Genomic DNA, 21032 nt, shown 5'->3' with positions numbered 1-21032 from the left:
GAAGTGGGTACAAGGCGGAAGAGACCCTTCGGAGCTAAACCAATCAGAGAGGGTCTTCGCTGTACGCGGGCTAGCCAATCAGAGAGCGTCTTATCAAACTGCGGCTACGGAAAGAAATCACGCAGCGCTGCTCGGTCGTCACTAGTATCTACAGCGGCGCGTCTTCCTGGATTACTCCACAAACGCTTTGTTTTTATAGTCTAAAGATTAGCTGTAGCAAAACTCTACTGGACCAAGACTTCACATCTGGATCAAAACGTTCTTCCCGAGAAAACAGACATCAGACTGTGGACACCAACATCTGTAAGTACAGTTATGTTTACATTGTTTCCCTCTCTTGTCGCTCCTGATACCGGACGTTAGCTCTATCGATAGCTGTAGTTTCACGTTTTATTTTGTATTTGTCACATATAAGGTACAAGTACATTATAGTGAAATGCTTGGTTACGCATGGCCCCCCTGAGATTGTGCTTCATACAGTAAAAAAATAAGTAAAAATGAACAAAATCGAGCACAATTTCGACGGAGCCCACATGGCGGCGAGACAGTGCGGCGCCATCTTGTTGACGTTGTCAATGAATTGGTCGTAAAGGAGAATAGTAGTTGGGTCAAGAACTTCAATTCCGTGACCATTCTCTGGCTAAGATGTTTTGACGATTGGTTTTCCTTCTATGGACCTTTTTATAAAAGATTTAGCTCCCGTGTCCCCATAGATATATATAGAACACACGATAGCTTGCCCGCGCTGCCGGCCAATGGAGAGCGACATCACTGAACCGCCGCCATCTTGGGAGGGTCAGCCTTGAGTGAGAGTGAGTGAGCTGCACAGACAAAAATACTCATAACTCGCTGAAATATTGACGGATTTACAAACGGTTTGGTTTATTACAAGCATTATTAACGTGGCTATGATTCAAGCAGTTTGTAAAAAAAACACCTTTAAATTTTTTTTTATAAGTATGCAGTATCATAACTACATCTTTGTTTATAGCAAACCAACCCGTTTGTAAATCCGTCAATATTTCAGCGAGTTATGAGTATTTTTGTCTGTGCAGCTCACTCACTCTCACTCAAGGCTGACCCTCCCAAGATGGCGGCGGTTCAGTGACGCTGGTGACTCCGCCTTAAGGCGAGACACTGCAGGTGAATAGTCAAATATACTTTTTTTTGTTGATTTTGAGATTTTGTTATATTTTGCTTCCTAAACATGTCTTCTATGAAACTAGTGACAATAAAACGTCAATAACACACATTTAGTTGTTTATTTTACATCATTTTGCCTTATTGCATCCATAAATGTGCACATATTTAACACTTTGGTTGCCTTGGGTTAAATTCATGATATACCATAGATTGCCAGCTCTATTTGTCTATGGAGAAGTACCCCTTCTTTGCAGGGCTATAACTTTTTAAATTCTATTGCTACATTGCCATTATTAGGGCCCATTCAAAGTCCTATATGTATTGTTCATTGTGTAGCAACGTTAAACTTTTTCATTCACATATTCATAGTAAAGTATGGTCTAATGTATAAGTATGTTTTCATCTCTTTCTGCAGCTTTCTCCAGAACGTGATATATAGCCCCAAATGCATTATATTGATGATGCAATACAGTTTTATGGCAATCAGCGCGATATAAAAAATTCCAACTAGACGTACTTCTAGAAGTTACTACACGTCATCTGATGTTGACCGGATGGGCTAGGGGGCGTTTATAATTCCGTGGGCAGCGTTATACCAATCATCTAATGTGGGTCAAATGTTGATAATAGCAGTTGGTATCGAAGACGGTAACGTTACACGCTGAAACTCACCCCAGTCTCCGCGCGCCGTTGGGCGATCATCGTAGAGTTGACATCTTATCATTATGGGATGTAAATTTACCCGGTCCATCTCCAGCTTGTATAATGGTATATACGTCCAAATCATGTTGTTTATCGAGTTATTGGCAATCGATCACTGTGTAGCGTGACGAGCCAGAGTCCCGGGACCTATAGCGAGCACCCGGAAGTACTACGGACGTCTAGCACAACCTCTATGCCACTTCCTGTTAAAGCGATTGCGCCGATCGGCCACCAGATGGCGCTCCTGAACCGCCAGAGAGCTCAGTGGGTCCTGCTGGTGGATCTCAGGCCAGCGGAGGGGACATATGAATCCGATCGCAGATTTTTGAAATATTGATATAAGGACGCTGTACAGCGTCCTCCGGCAACTTGAGCATGGCCCGCAATGACGTCAAAACACGTTTCATGGCAGTCAAAGTGTTAATGGGGAAGTGCCTCATTTGCATATATAAACATAAATTTCGGAAAACTTGCAATATATTTTTTCTTAATTTATATGTACATAACAAATTGGGAAAGTTTCATAGTGATATCTATTCAAATATTTTTTGCCTATTAGGGGGTACTACACTGTACTACTACACTGTTTGTAGCCTGTGTGTAGTTATGTTCAGTTCAATAACATCATTATTATTATTATTCAGTTATCAGGCATGTGTTTAGGTTGTCTATTACTAATGGTTTGATTAGGTATTGTGTCTGTAAATATCTGTTTAAAAAAAAAAGTATGGCATTTTACAATACAGAACTTTGAAGTAGGGATGCCCCGATCGATCGGCCACCGATCGTTATCGGCCGATAATCAGTATAAATATGCGATCGGGGAATTCCGATAATTAGTCATATTCGCCGATCGCGGAAACTGATCAAGTGGATATCTCACTCGCTTGTCTCAGACGCACAGGACCTGCAAACTGCTCCTCCTCCCTAGCCCCGCCCGTACCCGTGTAGAGTTTGTAAACACAGAGGAGGCGGACCTCCTCTGCTGAGTCTAGATAGTGCATTCGACCTGAGCTAACATTAGCTACCTAGCTATCGTTACTGTTTAAACAAAATTACCCAGTCAACTATTCACTTTTAGTAGGCATTGTCTAACGGTATTTAGCCGGCTAGCTACTGATAGCTCCGGATATCAACAAATGCCCCAGGAAATCTAGTAGTCCATGTTGATATCTCCGTTAGCTTGCGTTAGTTCACAGTTCAAAACGAAATGTCCGATTGAACTCAATAGTTGTCTTAACGTCATCTAGCCGGCTAGCAGTAGCTACAGATAGCTCCTGATATCAATGTCTTATAACATTGATTGAATGCGTATTCGAGCTGAGGGCTTGCTGAATGTGAAATGACCAAAGCATAACGTTACCAATAGGGTCCCGCTGCAGCGCCGGAGAATCCTTTTTGGAGCTGGAGGCTACTAGAGTACACACAGACAGTGGAGCTGTTTGCAGATAGCGAGCATTTTGACTTGTTGCGTGGTGGCGATGTCTCGCAGATAATACAAGTACAAGTCTAATTATATAATATATATATTTTATTAAAAAAAAAACTTTTTATATACAATAATTTTTAATTTCTTTTTAATCAAACGATCGGTATCGGCTGATATGGCTCACGACGATCGGTGATCGGTATCGGTGGCAAAAACGTGATCGGGGCATCCCTACTTTGAAGGCGTTTTCCCAAAAATGAGTTTTAAGAGTTTTTCCTCATACTCTGAGCCAGAAATCTCCACTTCAGTAGCACACGCATACACCAAACCTTCCAGTTCTATTCATATCTATGTTCTGAAGGTATTTACAGAAGGGTTTGTTGATATCGCATTCATACCCTGATTTATATCACATTTTATTCCTAAAAACATGGCGAAATATGGAATTTTACCATAAAAATGGACTGAATGGAGTATTTTCTGATTTATGGAGTGATAAAAAGAGATATCCAAAATCCCCTCTGTAATAACCTTTGGCTCTAATATGTCAACAAAATGAAACTATAATTTTGAAAATGGCTTTATCCAATGTTCAGATTTCTGTCCTGGAATTATATGCAAATTAGTGCATATTTAAGTAGATCATGCCTCATTTGCATATTTAAACATACAATTTCAGAAAACTTGTAATACAAAAAAGTATTGTCTTAATATAAGTAATCAACTGGGGAAGTTTCATTGTGATATCTATTAGTTAATTGTTTTACCCTATTCACCTGCAGTGTCTCCCCTTAAGCTATCTAGTGTTCTATAGATATCTATGCGTGTCCCTCCCAAAAATCCCGGCATTTTGTCAGATGGCCCAATCCAAAATGCCTGCCGCCGGCCGCCATCTTGAAATATTTACTTTTGAACCAGAGCACATAGAATCATGTAAGATACACGTGTCTGTGTAAGACTGTAAGTCGACCATGATGATTTTTACGCTATGACATAATTGACCCAGAAATCCAAGATGGCTGCGACCCAGTAGAGCAACATTTTTACTTTTAATGTCTAAACCGATTTTACCATGGTACTGCTGTACAAACTACCGTCATAAAGATCTCAGTAAAATAATTGATGAATGTACAGTATGACAAGATAACTAATAGTAATTATACTTCAAAATACACTCTCTTTAATAGTTGTAACTTGAACAGGTTAAGAAATAAGAATGGAACTACTTTAAACATGTCATGACTCATGATCAGTCCGAATCAGCATTCTGCCTCACTAGATTCTGAATCAGCAGATTCCAGCAGATCTCCCCACCGCGAGAGCAGCCGTCGTGCCACAGGGCTCTTCGCCACCATGTCAATACATCGACAACTTACCCTGCCATAGAAGCCTGAGTTGGCATCACAGCCTGTAATACAGTCAGCCATCTCCTCATAACCAGACCATAGCAGAAGACTTTCTCCTGATACAGAGCATACCGGGCAGCTGTTGCGAGATGACCGCTGCCGCGACATAGGCATCGGTGTCTGCTGCATAAATGACAACAGGGCCACTGTAGCCTGACTCACATAGAACTGTGTACGCAGAGAAGAAGATGGTGTCAGCCTCAGACTGGTCAATGCTGTAGTTCTGCATTGGTTGCTGGGTTGACAAGTTGGTGCAGTGGGAGCCAACAGAGTAGACGATCTCTGATCTACATCCTGTGCAACAAGGTCAGTCAGATAGCTGCTAGGGCTGAACGATTAATCGATTTTAAATCGAAATCGCGACTTGAAATGATGCAATTAGCAAATCGCACAAAAAACAAATCTTAGTTTTAACCAGGAAGTCCCAAATACAGGATCTCCTTTAAAAGTTGTTGTTATTGTTGTAGGAACGGTTTGGGAGAGGGAGGTAAGGGGTTTTAGATTGTGTGTTGTGAAATTTAGACTTCAGAGGGGGAGAGTAAAGTACAGAAAAAAAGGTACCGTACTACTGTTGGGTACCGGTATCGATTCCCAGGTAAAAAGAAACATTTTCAGGCTCGGTGTCCCGAACAGACCCACCGCGTAGGCCAGATGCAAGCCGCATTTTACAATAATCCTTTGTGGGTCTGCTTAAAAAAATAATTATTATAATCGCAAATTTAATCTCAATCGCAATATCTGTCAGAAAAATCGCAATTAGATTATTCCCCAAAATCATGCAGCCTGCATATAACTTTTTGGAGCCGCTCCTTGTTTCTGACCATAATTTCTCGAGTACCGATAGCAGTACCGATGACGTCGGAGCTTATAAATACTAAAAAAATAAAAAATTGATAAAAAATATATATATATATATATATATATAGTTAAAAAAAATATTATAATACAATAAATATCGGTATCGGCTTGAGGAGCATAAAGTTATGTGTCAAAAAATCAATATCGTGCATCCCTAGTAGTCAGGTGACATTCAGACTGACTGAGCTGAGGCAAGATAGTAAAAAAAAAAGATGGCGTCATCGGACTTTTTCAAAGTTTCAAAGTTTGCTTGCTATTTGTAACAAATGCAGAAGTTCCACGAGGAGGGAAAGGGGCAACAAGCTATAACACATCCAACATAATAAATCACCTGAAACATCACCACCGCTACGATGGTGTATTAAAATGCGACGACGCTGAGCAGCTAAAGGCTAATGCAACGCAGCATAAGCTAATCCAAAACCAGCTGCTGGTGGGCGGCGGGACATTTACTGAGGACCAGATATTATGATTTAACAAGTCTATCTACGCGTCCAGGACGATGACAACACTATTGCAGGTAAGCAGGCAGCCGTTCTAACTACTAACGTTATCACGCTAGCTTGGATGCTAACTAACGTAATTAAGCTTGTCATGGTTCATGGTGAGCTGTTGATTGATTGATTGATTGAAAAGTTTATTAACCGATTGCAGAATGGGTACAATACAGTACAGCTCAATACATACAATTGTTAAGGGGATGCAGACCAGAGAAAGACTTTCGTCTTGTTTACATCAGGGTCCCCCATTTACAATTCATCATAACATAATGACATAAATCAAATCAAATAACATTTATTTATAGGGCCCGACAACACACGTTAATGTCCCCATGGGCCGTACAGATCTTCTTTAAACAAGTCAAGAAGAAAACATAACAATAAGTCAAGAACAGAACAAGAACACCATAAGGTCCAAACATTTTTAGATGAATGCAAATAAATGAAAGAATGCAAGCACTCCCAGACATACCCCACGCGAAGGTAAGGAAAAACTCACTAAAACCTAACAATAGGGAAAAAAGCTCCACAGGCAGTGTGGAGGAGAGAAACCTTAGAAGGGCCATTCAAGGGGGGATCTCCCTTCTTAGATGTTGGTGATAGTAGTGTTGCAGACGGACAGTTGGTAAGCATGCACTCATGTGTGTAGTGGAACACAGATGAGTGCATGCAATATAGCAACTGTACATTTTGAAAAATTAAAGATAGAGCTAATAGCGATAGCAACTGAACATTTTGAAAGATTAAAGATAGAGCTGATAGCGAATCTATTTGAGGCACAGGGGCGGCGCAAAGAGGGTCACGTCTCCCCGTCTTAGTCAAGGGACATTTAACACTCCGGTCGTTGCTCAGGGACAGCCGGAGACAGGGAGATATGCATGACATACAGATAGACAGTACTGCCTACATCTATACATGACATACCAGATTTGCAAATACAGTACTGTTTGTGATACGAAAAGAGTCCAGAAAAGAGAGTATATACACTTGACGTATTATTATTGTATTGTGATATGTTTTGTTTCATGTTGAAAAAAAAATAAAAAAATGTGATCAAAATATTTTTTTAATAATACAATAAATATCGGTTATCGGCTTGAGGAGCATAAAGTTATCTATCGGTGTCAAAAAATCAATATCGTGCATCCCTAAAGAATAGTGCAGGTAAAGTACAATTTGTCAGGATATCCCTGATGTTTCATTCAAAGCCACACATTGGTTACAACCCTGTCCAATAATTTTCAAGATCGCCAAATGATTGACAGAGCTAGAGCCTCAGGAGTCGCGGGTTGTAATAAAAAAAATAACTCCTCGCATATCGGCATGTACCTCGAGAACCGCTGAACGGATTTTGTCGCCTCAAACGGCAATCGACAGGCAACAGATAGGGCTTTATTTGGATATATATATGTATTGTATTAAAAATATGCACACCGCGCCGCTAGAGGTTGGGAAAGTGGCGCGTCGCGCCGGTGGGCAAATTGTTAACAAGACGGGCCGGGTCGGTTACAGTTAGCCCTTTGAGTGCCACGGACGACATATCTCGTTTTATCAGCCCAGTGCCTGAGTGCCCACGACGACAATTATATATATATTTTTTTATTAGCGATCTGAATTCATATTTCATCAACCGAGTCTCCCGTTGGTACACCAGCCCCATCAGGAGCTCATATTGGAAAAAAGTGCTCCCTATCGTCTATCTCTGTGTAACTGCAGGTCAGTCGCTTAGACTGGGATCTGTATATCTCTAGAGGTGGAGCCACCTGGCTCCTTGTGCTGGCAAGCCGTCTGATGAACATGGAAGTGATCGCGGGATGGAAATCAGCCTGGAATATAGATTTACAGCAGCCAATTATCAATCAATAAGCGTGATCGATATTTGGAATGGCGATCAGGAATTGGAATAATCTTTTTGGATAACATCTGATCTCAGGCAAGGAATCTATTTTACCAGTCTTAGGATAATCAGACCTCTTTTCACGGAGATTTCAGCATTTGCCCTATGTGTGATGTGGCTGTGATTGCTGATGAGGAAATAAGAGAATCGATCGGCTGATACCGATACTGATCCGATACCAGTGCATACATTAAAAAAAATATATATATTATATAAATTATATATATATATTTTTTTACAGATACTGTTTTATATATACTGTTTTTTAGTATTAACTAGAAAGTAATGGTATTTATTCAACAACAGGTGATTGTATAGATTAGTATTAGTATCATTAATCAATGAGTATGGGGCTGCGGCACTGCAGATATACCCTACTCCAATGATCCGCACGGACGTTAGACGGTGTTGCACTCGCTACCCAGTCTGTTAGCTAGTAGCTAGTATTACCGTTTATGTTGTGATTTTCGATGCAAAATAAATATTCAACATTCTCTTTTGAGACTCCGCCTCAGACTCTTATCCTTTGGCACTTGGAACTTGCTGTACTTTGCTTGCAGGTCTGCAGCCATTATTGCTGGATTATGAATAGCACCAACTTTAGCCACGGTAACGTTATCAAGCTAAGCTAGCTGACCTAGCTTGTCTTCCCCGCATTGACATTTGATAACGTTAGTCGGCTAACGCTAGTCAGTAGCTACTTGACTTAAATACGATTCACTGTGGGTGCATTATTGTTGATAGACGGACAGTGTCAGGTCCTGGAGAAAGGACAGGCAATCATCTGATTTGATGTAACGTTAAAGCGGATGTTGTTCCAACTAGCTAGCTTTTCAGCTAATGCTATAATAACACCAGCGAGCAAAACACACCCCGTCCGAGCTCCCCGTCACACCGCTCTGTTGGGACAATGGAATTAATGGATTAATTTAGGAGTGAAATGCGAATGAAGGGTTGAAATCACTACTCGCAAGGATGCCCCCAAATATTATTTTCCACTCGCACGGGCCAAATTAAGGGGCAATTTGCCATCATCTCGTCGCAGTGTACAGCCCTGCATTGATAAACGACGGGCAGATTAGACACGTAGCCATAATTTAAGACAGAGATTATGCGTTCACAACGCTATCATTGAAGTGGGTGCTGGCATTTAACCACATTTTACCATGTTCACCAGTGGTAATCAAAGTGTTAAGAAAGCATATAAACAATCCCTTGTTAGTGGATATTGTACAAGTAGTGTCTCAATACTCACAATACTTGTAAGTGCAAATGCAGATTGTCCACGGAGTCTAGGTGTATCAATCTGCGCATACGTAGTTCGGGAGTAGGTGCGACTAGCTCGGCTGAGAAAGTGCCGGTCGACTTGGGATTGGTCACGCCGTGTTCAGGAGACTTGGGCGTATACAAATCTATTGGATCATGTCTCCAGCACCCCCCCCCCCCCCCACAGCCGTAGCAACAACCACTTAATGTCGAGGCTCTCCTCCACATTCATTCATTTTCTCCCCCCGCACTTCCTCCATGAGCTCAGAATACCAGAAGTGTTGTGGTGGTCTATAGGAGACGTCCAATGTGTTTCGTTGCCCCATATAATTTCCTGATCAGTCACGTGGTACCGCCGGCGAGCGAGTCTTCGAATGTCTTACTGGATTATTCCATAATTGCTTTGTGTTTACAGTGTAAATATTCTCTGTAGCAGAACTCTACTGGACCAAGACGATCTTCCTGAGAAAACAGACATCAGACTGTGGCAGGGGTGTACAGTGCGATATATATGTCGCACGTGCGACACTGACGTCAGTCTGTGCGATGAAAGGATTGACTTCAATAGCACTGGTGCGATGGCCCGCTATCCACTTGGTACTTGTAGTCTTGTGCGATTAAATACAATGTCCCTTCTGCGTAAGACTCCATATATCAAACACCAAATCCCATAATCCCTAGCGAACAATATCCCCGCGAGTTGCGAGCTCATATCCGCTCGGCTCAGCTCACAACACAGCAGGTGAGCAGGACTCGTCTCAGCAGCGTTTGGAACGCGGACATTGAAACAGAGCTAGTGGATAGTGTTGTCGCGACCCAAAACAAATCCCTGCAGTTTTATTCGGCAACGGGTCAAATGCATATAACATGCTTTGCAATCCTCGCGTCATAAAGTCCGAAATGAACGTTACGTTAGCATGAGCTAACAACAAGCTGTTCATAGCCATATTTATATAGAGAGAACAGCAGACGGGCAGAGTGAGGAGGAGGGGGCAGACATTCTCCCTTCTCTGTGTGTGTGTGTGTGTGCGTTTGGAAAGATCACATGAAGTCAGACGAGTATATTATATTGATAGTAAATGTACTGAGGGTGGACAGATAATGTTGATATTTAAACATAAAAAATACAATACAAAATAAATGTATTCATGATCATGCAACATAAAACGGTTGCGTGTTGCTGAGAGTTCCAAAACATTTAACTTAAAGTTTAAAGCTCAATATATCAAAACGTGGCACTTTACAGTGAACAGGAGGTCTATGTGTATTAAAAACAATAGATTGTTTTTCCTTTAAAAGTCTGGAAGAGGTCAAAAATAAAAATGTCAAATGATATTTCCGTTGCCTTTTTTGAGTTGATCTAAATGTTACTGATTGTGTTAAATGGGCTTATGTTATGATATCGTCTCATATCGATTGCAGGCACCTGCATCGTATCATATCGTGGCATATATCAGCAAATATCATATTGTTGTCCAAAGAATCTATATCGTATCGTATCGTGATGAAACTGGTGATTCCCACTAGGGCTGGGCGATATGGCCTAAATATGATATCACGATATTTTCTGACCTTTCGGCGATACACGATACGCATCACAATGTTTTTCTTTTTTTCCCCAAACAATTCATTATGAGGCTTACCAAGACAGTATTTGAGTTTGCAAGCTAACATTAAAGACAAAATAAAATACCCATGCATTTAGCATTTTTATATTATATATTAGATTTAGATTATTGGATTATTAGATTATATATTGCATATATTTAGCAATGAGATATTATATGATTTAGATATGAAATATGATGAATTGAAAATGGGGGACCCTGATGTAAACAAGACGAAAGTCTTTCTCTGGTCTGCATCCTCCAGTCCACTGTTGACTGTTGTTGTATTGAGCTGTACTGTATTGTACCTATGCTGCAATCTGTTAATAACGTTTATATTCATTCAGTCGGCAAACAGAATCTTTTTGATTGACAGTCGCGTCTGCCAATTACGTCACATCGCTTGCACCCGCCCTGCTGTTCTTAGCACCAATCGGCAAGCGTCATTCGGCAAGCGTCATTTTTTACTTCCGCCATTGGAGAGCTCAATGAAAACAACAATGGCAGCGGTAGCTCGCCGCGGCCGTCGTTTAGCTTTGAGCTCTGCAGAATGACTAAACGACTGGAGGCATAATGATTTTACTGCAACGGATGTTATAATAAAAGCCTTTCCATACATCTGTCTGATTGAAAACGTTATTAACAGACCGCAGAATGGGCACAACGGAGTCAGCACGGGCTGAGATATGAACGGCTAATGCTTGCTATATCTAGGTCGACCTCGGTCGTTGCTATGTAAATACGCTGATGTTATTGAAAGTGTAACTATATAACGTCAATGCCACAAAACGAATGCCTTTGTTATCATAAGTAGTAACTTTTGATGCAGTAGTGTGTGTGTGGGGCGGCGCTGTTCAAAAGTGTCAACGTGTGGACCAGATTGACGCAACACAAGCCTCTTGGGCAAAACATCACGATATCCACGATACGTTTAAAAAGTGTATCGTTAATGAACTGTACCCGATATTTATATAATATCGTCATATCGCCCAGCCCTAATTCCCACCCTAGTAGAGTCCATACACCCAACACCAAATCCCATAATTCCTTACACGTAACGTGTCTGGCTGTGTGACGTCAACTTGTCAGCATAAAATGACAGCCAAACATGGCACTGCAACTAAATAACACAAATACAATAGGCACATTTGTGACTGTTACAAATATAACACATTTTATACTTGTGCTACAAGATTTTGGCCTGTGCTACAAAACGATCAACCTCTGTAGTACCAGTGCTATGTGCAAAAAAAGTTTACGTACAGCCCTGGACTGTGGACACCACAACATCTGTAAGTACAATTATGTTTACATTGTTTTCCTCTCTTGTGGCTCCTTCTTTGCAGCAGCGGCACTCGAAAGGAGCCTTGAAGTTGTACAATCCCAGTTTAATTCAAAACAAATGCCAAATGTTTTACATTTGTAGTACTTTACCATCTCCAGGGTCCACTAACTGCTAGCATCTGCAGCGACACAATTCTCTTCACAATAACATATTACATTTCTCCCGATACCGGACGCTACCTCTGTTAGCTCTATCATAGCTGTAGTTTCAAGTTTCACGTTTTATTTTGTATTTGTCACATATAAGGTACAAGTACATTATAGTGAAATGCTTGGCTCCGTATGGGCCCCCTGAGATTGTGCTTCATACAGTAAAAAAAGTAAAAATTAACAAAATCGAGCACAATTTCGACGGAGCCCACAGAGAGGCGGGACAGTGCGGCGTCATCTTGTTGACGTTCATTGTCAATGAATTGGTCGTAATGGAGAATAGAGAATAGTGTTTTCTTTTTCTTGTCCTTTTTTGATACATGAATGACAATTGACAATACGGATGTATTGTTAGCCTAAGAGTAGCATTTTGTAATATCTTTATCAGATCAACATAAGCATAATTATATCTAAATAATCCTATACAACTGCATATACACAGAATTAGTGCTGGGCGATATGGCCAACATTTTATATCGAGATATTATTTTGCGACGAAGACAAGCAAGTTGAGGCAACACTACAAATCTGTTCAATCACCTGAAGATAAAGCACGTTATAGAGTACGATTAATGTATCAAGCTAAAGGGAGCTGCGACTCCCGCCGCTCCTGTAACTTCAGCCAAACAAACTTCACTAATGCCGCTTTTCCACTGCATGGTAACTACTTGACTCTACTCTACTCGCTATTGGTAGTGGTACCTGGTAGGGGTGGGAATCACCAGTTTCATCACGATACGATATCGATTCTTTGGACGAGGATACGATATTTGCCAATATCACAAAGTCTGCCACGATACGATTAGTTTCAGGTGCCTGCGATCGATATGAGACGATATCATATGCCCATTGAACACAATCGGAAACATTTATATTAACTAAAAAAAGGCAACGAAAATATCTTGACTTTTTTTTTCTGAGCTCTTTCATACATTTAAATGAAAAACAATCTCCTGTTCACTGTAAAGTGCTCAATAATGCTTTGAATAACTAACTGAAATAACTTTCTAAACATTTAAAGCAGAACTTTTGTCTAAACCTCATATTTCCTACCTCACACCTACCCTGTTTGGTCCACTTTAAGTGGACCATGGTCCCTTTAGATCGATAGTCCGTTTGGTTTGTACAGGTGTGAACGCAAACCGAACTATAATGAGGACCAAACAACCGAACCATGGTCCTCTTGAAAAGTTGGGACTCGGTTCGTTTCAATCGAACTATAGTACCTAATCCAGGAAGCAAAGTAGCCTACTCCTCTCTAGACTGGCGCTGCATGCAGACAGTCTCTCTCTTCCTCCCTCTCTCTCTCTCTCTCTCTCTCTCTCTCTCTCTCTCTCTTTCTCCTCTAGACTCGCAGTCTCTCTCTTCCTCTCTCTCTCTCTCTAGACTCGCGCGGACCGCGGACCCCCCATCCAAATTCTGAACAACAGGTTGGCTTTTCATAAAATGTATGGATTATCTCTTGCAATAATATCCATGGGACTCGACTTTTTGCAGTCGTTGTGTTTGTGTGTGTCACGACGAACACACACGCCAACTTTCTCCTGCGTGAGAAGGACATTCGCGGACCTTCTCTCAGATAAAGAAGAAAAAAAGCGTACATACTTTTTGGGTAATTTCATAATAGCAGCGTGGACAGCTCTGTAACAACAACGCATCTCGAGCTGCTTCTATGCAGCTGTCTAGTAGTTGACAGCTTACGCAGGAAGGAAAGGTCTCTCTCTCTCTCTCTCTCTATCGCTCTCTCTTTCTCTCTATAGTCGACTAGCGCCGTGCTCATAATAGTATCTCTCATTACGCTGCCGGCAACTGATTACGTTTGTGAGTGCTATAGTCCAATAGATGCGACAGCATGTCCTTTGTTTACAAATTAGATCCGCACCAAACAGGGTAGTGTGAACGCAGACCAAAATCAAACAATGTATAATTTTCACAGATGTGAACACACCCTTTAGAGTCTCAAACTCAAAATGTGTACAAGTAGTGTCTCAATAACAATAGGTCACCACTTGTAAGTGCAAATGCAGTACAGTCTTCCTGCATCATAGCTATCCACTACTGGGATATGCATTTTTCTAAACCAAATAAAAATAATGAATGTTGGAACAAAGCCAATAATTTAAACAATTACACATGTTTCAGTGCATGACATCTCAGACAGTCAAGTATGTCCATAACTCAATCAGCGCCGGACCCGAGGATAGTCGGGGTTTCATCGTTATTTCTTTTATTCAATATTTTTATTCATTTCAGGCACACAGACCTCGAGGTTACCATAGGGAATCACTCTGAGATCGCTAGAGTGCAATACCGGCCGCATCCTGCTAGGTGGCAGTATCGCCCACCATTTGAAACCTTTTTTTCACACCTGGTGTTACATTCAATTCCCTCCGGGCACAGTTTTTTGGGTCAGGCGAGTCCAGTGTGTTAGATGTTTCTGTAATCAGCCAATCTCATCTCATCATCTCCTTCGTGACTCTCCCTGTTCTGCGTTGTTTGTATCAACCCCTGTTAGTACATCCGTTAGTCATAAGAAACGACACTGCAACGTGATCTCTTTCCTTAGATCCTCATGTTTATTTTCATAAACATAGCCTCTGTACCCGATGTAACTCATTCTGTATTGTCCTTGAACAGTCTTAATTCATTCTTCTCCACCGTCTCTTCTGTCACGACAGTCCAATGGTCCTGGGCCTCGTCGTGGCCAACCACCATTCCCTGTTAGCCGAAGCTAGCGATGACATGGCATCGCTAGACCGTTTCAAAGTCTCTGATCAACGCGCCCGCTCGTCTGTGCTTCGTATCTCAGTCTAACTTACCCCGGAAGGAACTCGCACCTCATAACATTCTTACCATAGCAACGGGGGTCTTTGACAACTGCTCTTTGACCCAAATCACTATAGCAACGGCGATGTTGACATTACCGCCCCTCTTACCTCATAACAAACGCTGTGGCTTGATAATGCACTTTCTCCAGATCGAGTAACCTTGATGCTGTGGGTATCAGCTGTTGATGTTAAACAGCACAGCCCGAATCCTCATCTGCTGCTGTTAAGTCTGCTGCAACACACACTGACTGCCGGCTACTTTTAAGATCTATAGATCCGTCTGAGTAGATGCTGTTACCCACCAATACATTATATACACATTAAAAAACATAGATTCCTTCAAGTGGTTCACTCGATCACATTGAAACGTGTCCAATGCCCCCGATGCATGCAACGCCAACGCTTTTAGCAAAATTCCCGTATTGCTCCATAGCGCTGTTTTCTGGAATTAGCCAGGATCACTCTGAAACTATACTTATATTCACCACGGTATAACACGCAAACGTATACATGAATTTCTTTTTCTTTTTCACATATTGAACGATGGATAGTTGATGTCAAATGAGTCATAGTATTGTATCCATAGCTATAATATAGAATATAGATATAGCCCCTGCAAACACTGCCACGCATCACTATCTCTTTTTTTTTTTTTTTTTTTACTTTGACCAGTCACCTGGTTCTTTTAGCGTTTATCGCTTTTTCTTCTCATTCATACTTGGTCAAGTTCGACCGACAGAAGCAGGCTGAAAGGGTTCAGATGGGGGGGAAGACACTCTGGGAAAGGCACGGCTGCCGTCCGGGATTCGAACGCGCTCAGCCCCAGATCCGCGCGTGCGCGGTTGTCCATGGCGCTGAAATAGCACTCGCGGTACGTGGTGAGCTACTGGAGCTCCCGCATCACTATCTCTTAGAGCGGTGGCGCAGTAGGAACAAAGATGGGCTAGACCTGTGGCGCTGATTGACTTAAGTGTTCTTCTTTGGGAGGTTTTTCCAAAATATATATATTTTTTAAACTGACGACATGCTCAGCAGACAAAACGCTGTGTTCTGAACGGACAATGTCACCTGCAGTGCTAAATACACGCTCAAAAGGTACGCTAGTACCAGGAATGCAGAGGTATGTATGGTTTGCCAGGAGAGGAAGCTTAGTCTGCTGACTTATCCACCACTCTAACACATTACCTCCGAGGGGCAAAGATGTAGTCTCTTTATACTTAGCAACTTCAGCCTGGGCTAGCTCTCTGGAAGACTTAGTCTGGCTAGGGTCCACATCGCAGAAGGTGTCACCAAACAGATCTTCAAGTGCCTTTGACTTCTTGGAAGTGGGAACGTATTCTGAAATTACACAGAAAGACAAAATATCTCTTTCAAACACTTGTTAGCTGATTATTAGCTGATTATTAAAGGGGAACTTCGCTGAAAAACAATGCTGATTTATTTTGCACGTGATCTCACACATCTGAAAACGACAGTTTAGCAGACATTAATTTAGTTTGACAGTTATTGAGAGTTGACTTGAGTTAAGTTGTGAACCAGCGATGTCATCAGAATGCACAGAATCATTGTGAGTGACATCGCTGGTCCACAACTTAACTCAAGTCAACTCTCAATAACTGTCAAACTAAATTAATTTCTGCAAAACTGTTTAGTTTTCGGATATGTGTGAGATCATGTGCAAAATAAATCTGCATTATTCAGTGAAGTTCCCCTTTATGTAACTCATTTACATGTTTATAACATTGAGTCAATGTTAATAACTAAATAAAGAATCTGGGTCCATGTGCACTAGTGCAGGGGTTCCCAAAGTGGGGGTTTTATTAAAAAATAATAATAATAAAAAAAAAATAAAAAAAAATGTATGCAGTCAGGCCACTGAACTTAGAAGCAGGCCAGGCCAGTGTTTCTAGTTGCAGCAGCGCAATAGTTAGATAACCTAGGTGGGGAACAACCAGGAGATCACTGCAACTCACACAAGTTGGAGAACTATCTCTCTCTCTCTCTCTCTCTCTCTCTCTCTCTCTCTCGCTCTCGCTCTCTTGCTCTCACACACACAAAGGGAGCCGCATGTGATTGGTGGAGGCGGGACCCTTACAAAAAACTGTTGTTGCTAATCATTGACACATGCTAGCCTGTAATAATCCCCCCCAGAAAAATCTACTTTGCATTTGATATATTGCAAATATATGCCATCACATACACTGGCATTGAAAGGGTTAGAATTATAAAATGAATATGTGGTGTTATGATCAGGGCTGAAGTTGAATAAAAGATTGTATTTTTTTCAATCTGACATTACAAAAAAACTGAAAATCCATCTAAATCAGTGTTGTTGCACTTGCTAATCATATGCTAGCCTGTTTTTTAACAATAATTTGTGATGCCATCACAAACACTGGCATTTAAAGGGTACAAATAAAAAAATTCCTGCACCAGAATGCAGGAAATGAAGTCTTTGTAACAAAAAATGTCATGGTGGGGGATAAGGCTGTCCCCGAACCCTGTTTTTAGGGTTCGAACGTTCGCCAGGGTTTTTCGAACGGACGTTCGAACGTTCGTTTTTTTTATTAATTAATTTGATTATTATAGATTTTACGGTGAAATAGTCTTATCGGTGAAAAACATTTTGTTTACAGTGGTGGCTGTTCATGTAAACATGTAAACAAAGCACTCAGAAGAATATACTCGTTATCGGTGAAAAACATTTTGTTTACAGTGGTGGCTGTTCATGTAAACATGTAAACAAAGCACTCAGAAGAATATACTCGTTATCACCATACATAACGCTTATATTGAAACACGTTGACATTATGGCCGTTCTTTCAACCTAAAAGTGCACTTTCTTCAACCTCGCACCTAAATTCCTTAGCAACCCGTGTTACCAAGTAAACAAATCACAGAACGATAGCCAGTTAGCCAGCCAGGTACCGACGTTAGCTCTCAGAACGATTAGCCACGTTAGTTAGCCAGCAACCAGCCAGGTACCGACGTTAGCTCTCAGAACGATTAGCCACCTTAGTTAGCCAGCAACCAGCCAGGCAGAGACGTTAGCTCTCAGAACGATTAGCCACGTTAGTTAGCCAGCAACCAGCCAGGCAGAGACGTTAGCTCTCAGAACGATTAGCCACGTTAGTTAGCCAGCAACCAGCCAGGTACCGACGTTAGCTCTCAGAACGATTAGCCAGTTAGTTAGCCAGCAACCAGCCAGGTACCCACGTTAGCTCTCAGAACGATTAGCCACGTTAGTTAGCCAGCAACCAGCCAGGTACTGACGTTAGCTCTCAGAACGATTAGCCACGTTAGTTAGCCAGCAACCAGCCAGGTACTGACGTTAGCTCTCAGAACGATTAGCCACGTTAGTTAGCCAGCAACCAGCCAGGCAGAGACGTTAGCTCTCAGAACGATTAGCCAGTTAGTTAGCCAGCAACCAGCCAGGTACCGACGTTAGCTCTCAGAACGATTAGCCACGTAACCCTCTGCTGGCGCGTGCTGTGCACTACAATCAACTCCGTGTCTGTAATAGCAGTCTGTGACGTCACGGTATTGAGAATAATACCGGCGGGATCTCGAAATATCCTGGTATACCCTAATACCGTCATACCGCCCAAGCCTAGTCTAGAGCGTGGAACTCTAAACCTCCTCCCAGAGGGCAGTAGCTCAGGCCAGGTACACACACACACACACTGGAAAAAGTTCAGAAACTAGCGAACATAGAAAAATAAGCCGGCATCTGGCTGCATTTCAACAATATAGAATTAAATGAATGAATGTGGATGAGAGCCTTGACATTAAGTGGCTGTGGGGTAATGTTGTCAAAAATATCGAAAAATCGATACATATAGATTCTGAATATTTAAAACGGTTTCAATACTCATTTCCCGAAATATCGATATTTAATTATTAAAAAAAAAGTTATTTTTTTTGTATAAGGAAGTTGCATTGTTCATTTCAATACCTGTAATAGTACAGTAGTCCACACACGCACGTGCATTCAGTTAAGTCGGAATATGACTGTAATACAAACAGTTCAGTTTGTCAGGTAGATGCAACACAGATTACAGTGTTTACATCAGTCTGCTTGAGAAAATACCATGTTCTGCAATAAAAAATGATTGAAGTGAGATGTAGTTATTTTTAAATGTGTGATCTAAAGATAAACAAAGGGTTTTAAAAGTGTTATATTTATCTTCTCTTATAGTACCAGAGAGAAGCTGAGGAGAATCAACCAGCAACAAAGAAAAATTTATAAAAAAATATATATATATTTTTTTAACATTTTAAGATTGAACCTTTTTCCCTGTGGTATCGAAAATGGTATCGAATATCGATACTTTTCAAGGTATCGTATCGAAGTTCAAAATTCCAGTATTGTGACAACACTACTGTGGGGGTGCTTGAGACATGATCCAATAGACTTGTATACGCCAGACAGCGTTTCCGTTAGCCGGTAATTACCGGTATTTGACCGGCAAAATCTGTTGAAGTCCGACATATTTAATCTCTCCGGTCATAATGTCCGGTGAAAATAATTCCCTCTAAACACAATTAGATTATTTGAATTGTATTAAAATAGGCTAAAATTAAATAGCCTATGCGATGAACGAAACAAACAATCATTACATTTGTTTCATCGTTGCTTCACCAAGCAGCCGGTCTAATAATGACATCCTGTCAGCGCGAGCTGGCTGCTGATATATTTGCGAGAAGCATCCATCTGCTGGCCGGCAGGGTGCAGTACTCCAATTCAGCCATTGGCAATTCAGCTGTTGGGTGGGGGCGCTGCTGAGCGGTTTCCAGACCGGACCTAAAAACACTGCTGCTCCATGCTTCACGTAAATATATCAGCAGCCAGCTCGCGCTGACAACAGGATATCATTATTAGACCGGCTGCTTGGTGAAGCAACGATGAAACAAATGATTGTTTCGTTCATCGCATAGGCTATTTAATTTTAGCCTATTTTAATACAATTCAAATAATCTAATTGTGTTTAGAGGGAATTATTTTCACAGGACATTATGACCAGCACCAAGTCATTGGGGGGTGGAGATATACATCACGCAAACCCACGATAATGTTGCCGTCTCTCTCTGCCAAATTTCTCAGTTCTTCGCTTGATATAATTAATACAAATGTCCAATATAACGGAATTCGTTAGCTCATAAAAATGTGATTATAACAGACTGCTGTTTATTAAGGTCGGGCAGACTGCCCACCGACACCTCAAGTCGGCAGCAGCACGAAGTCTCGAGGGACTTATTTTATTTGGAATATATTAATGACTAGCCTAGTTTTAAGTTAAAATATTATAAATGCCTTGATGATGTCATTCTTTATATAGGCCTATCAATTGTTTTTAAGCTCAATAAACTCTGACCGGAATTATTCCCATTTGTCCGGTAGATTGAAATCTACCGGACACTCAGACCTGCAAAGAAAAATTCTAACGGAAACCCTGACGCCAGAGTCTCCTGAACACGGAGCGACCAATCCCAAGACGATCTGCACTTTCTCGCCAGAGCAATGGTCACTTTTCTGGACCTACTCCCGAACTACGCATGCGCAGATTGCCCACAGAGTCTCTGGATTTCTAGGTTCATCAATCTGCGCATGAGGAGTTCGGGAGTAGGTCCGGAAAAGTGACTATAGCTCGGCCAAGAAAGTGCCGATCGACTTGGGATTGGTCGCTCCGTGTTCAGGAGACTCAGGCGTATAAAAGTCTATTGAATCATGTCTCCAGCCCCCCCCCCCCCCACAGCCGTAGCTACAACCACTTAATGTCAAGGCTCTCATCCACATTCATTAATTTTCTCCCCCCGCTCTCTCTCCCATGATTTCAGAATACCGGGAGTGTTGCGGTGGTCTATATCACTTCCTGATCAGTCACGTGGTACCGGTGGAGCG

At 41.5% G+C, this 21032-nt stretch overlaps 1 protein-coding gene across 1 annotated transcript in view; it reads left to right on the top strand.

The window, feature by feature from the left end:
- Nucleotides 1–206: 206 nt before the first annotated feature.
- LOC311226158 (uncharacterized protein) overlaps nucleotides 207–21032 on the top strand; it is a gene marked incomplete at its 3' end in the record, with an annotated part of 50987 nt that continues 30161 nt past the window's right edge. Inside the window, exon 1 of the mRNA XM_084311531.1 lies at nucleotides 207–303. The remainder of the gene's footprint in view (nucleotides 304–21032) is intronic.

The sequence above is a fragment of the Notolepis coatsorum genome (genome assembly GCF_963971535.1).
Source record: "Notolepis coatsorum genome assembly, chromosome: 1".
Taxonomy (NCBI): domain Eukaryota; kingdom Metazoa; phylum Chordata; class Actinopteri; order Aulopiformes; family Paralepididae; genus Notolepis; species Notolepis coatsorum.
The sequence above is the reverse complement of the archived record's forward strand: the minus strand, read 5'-3'. Positions and strand labels throughout refer to the sequence as shown.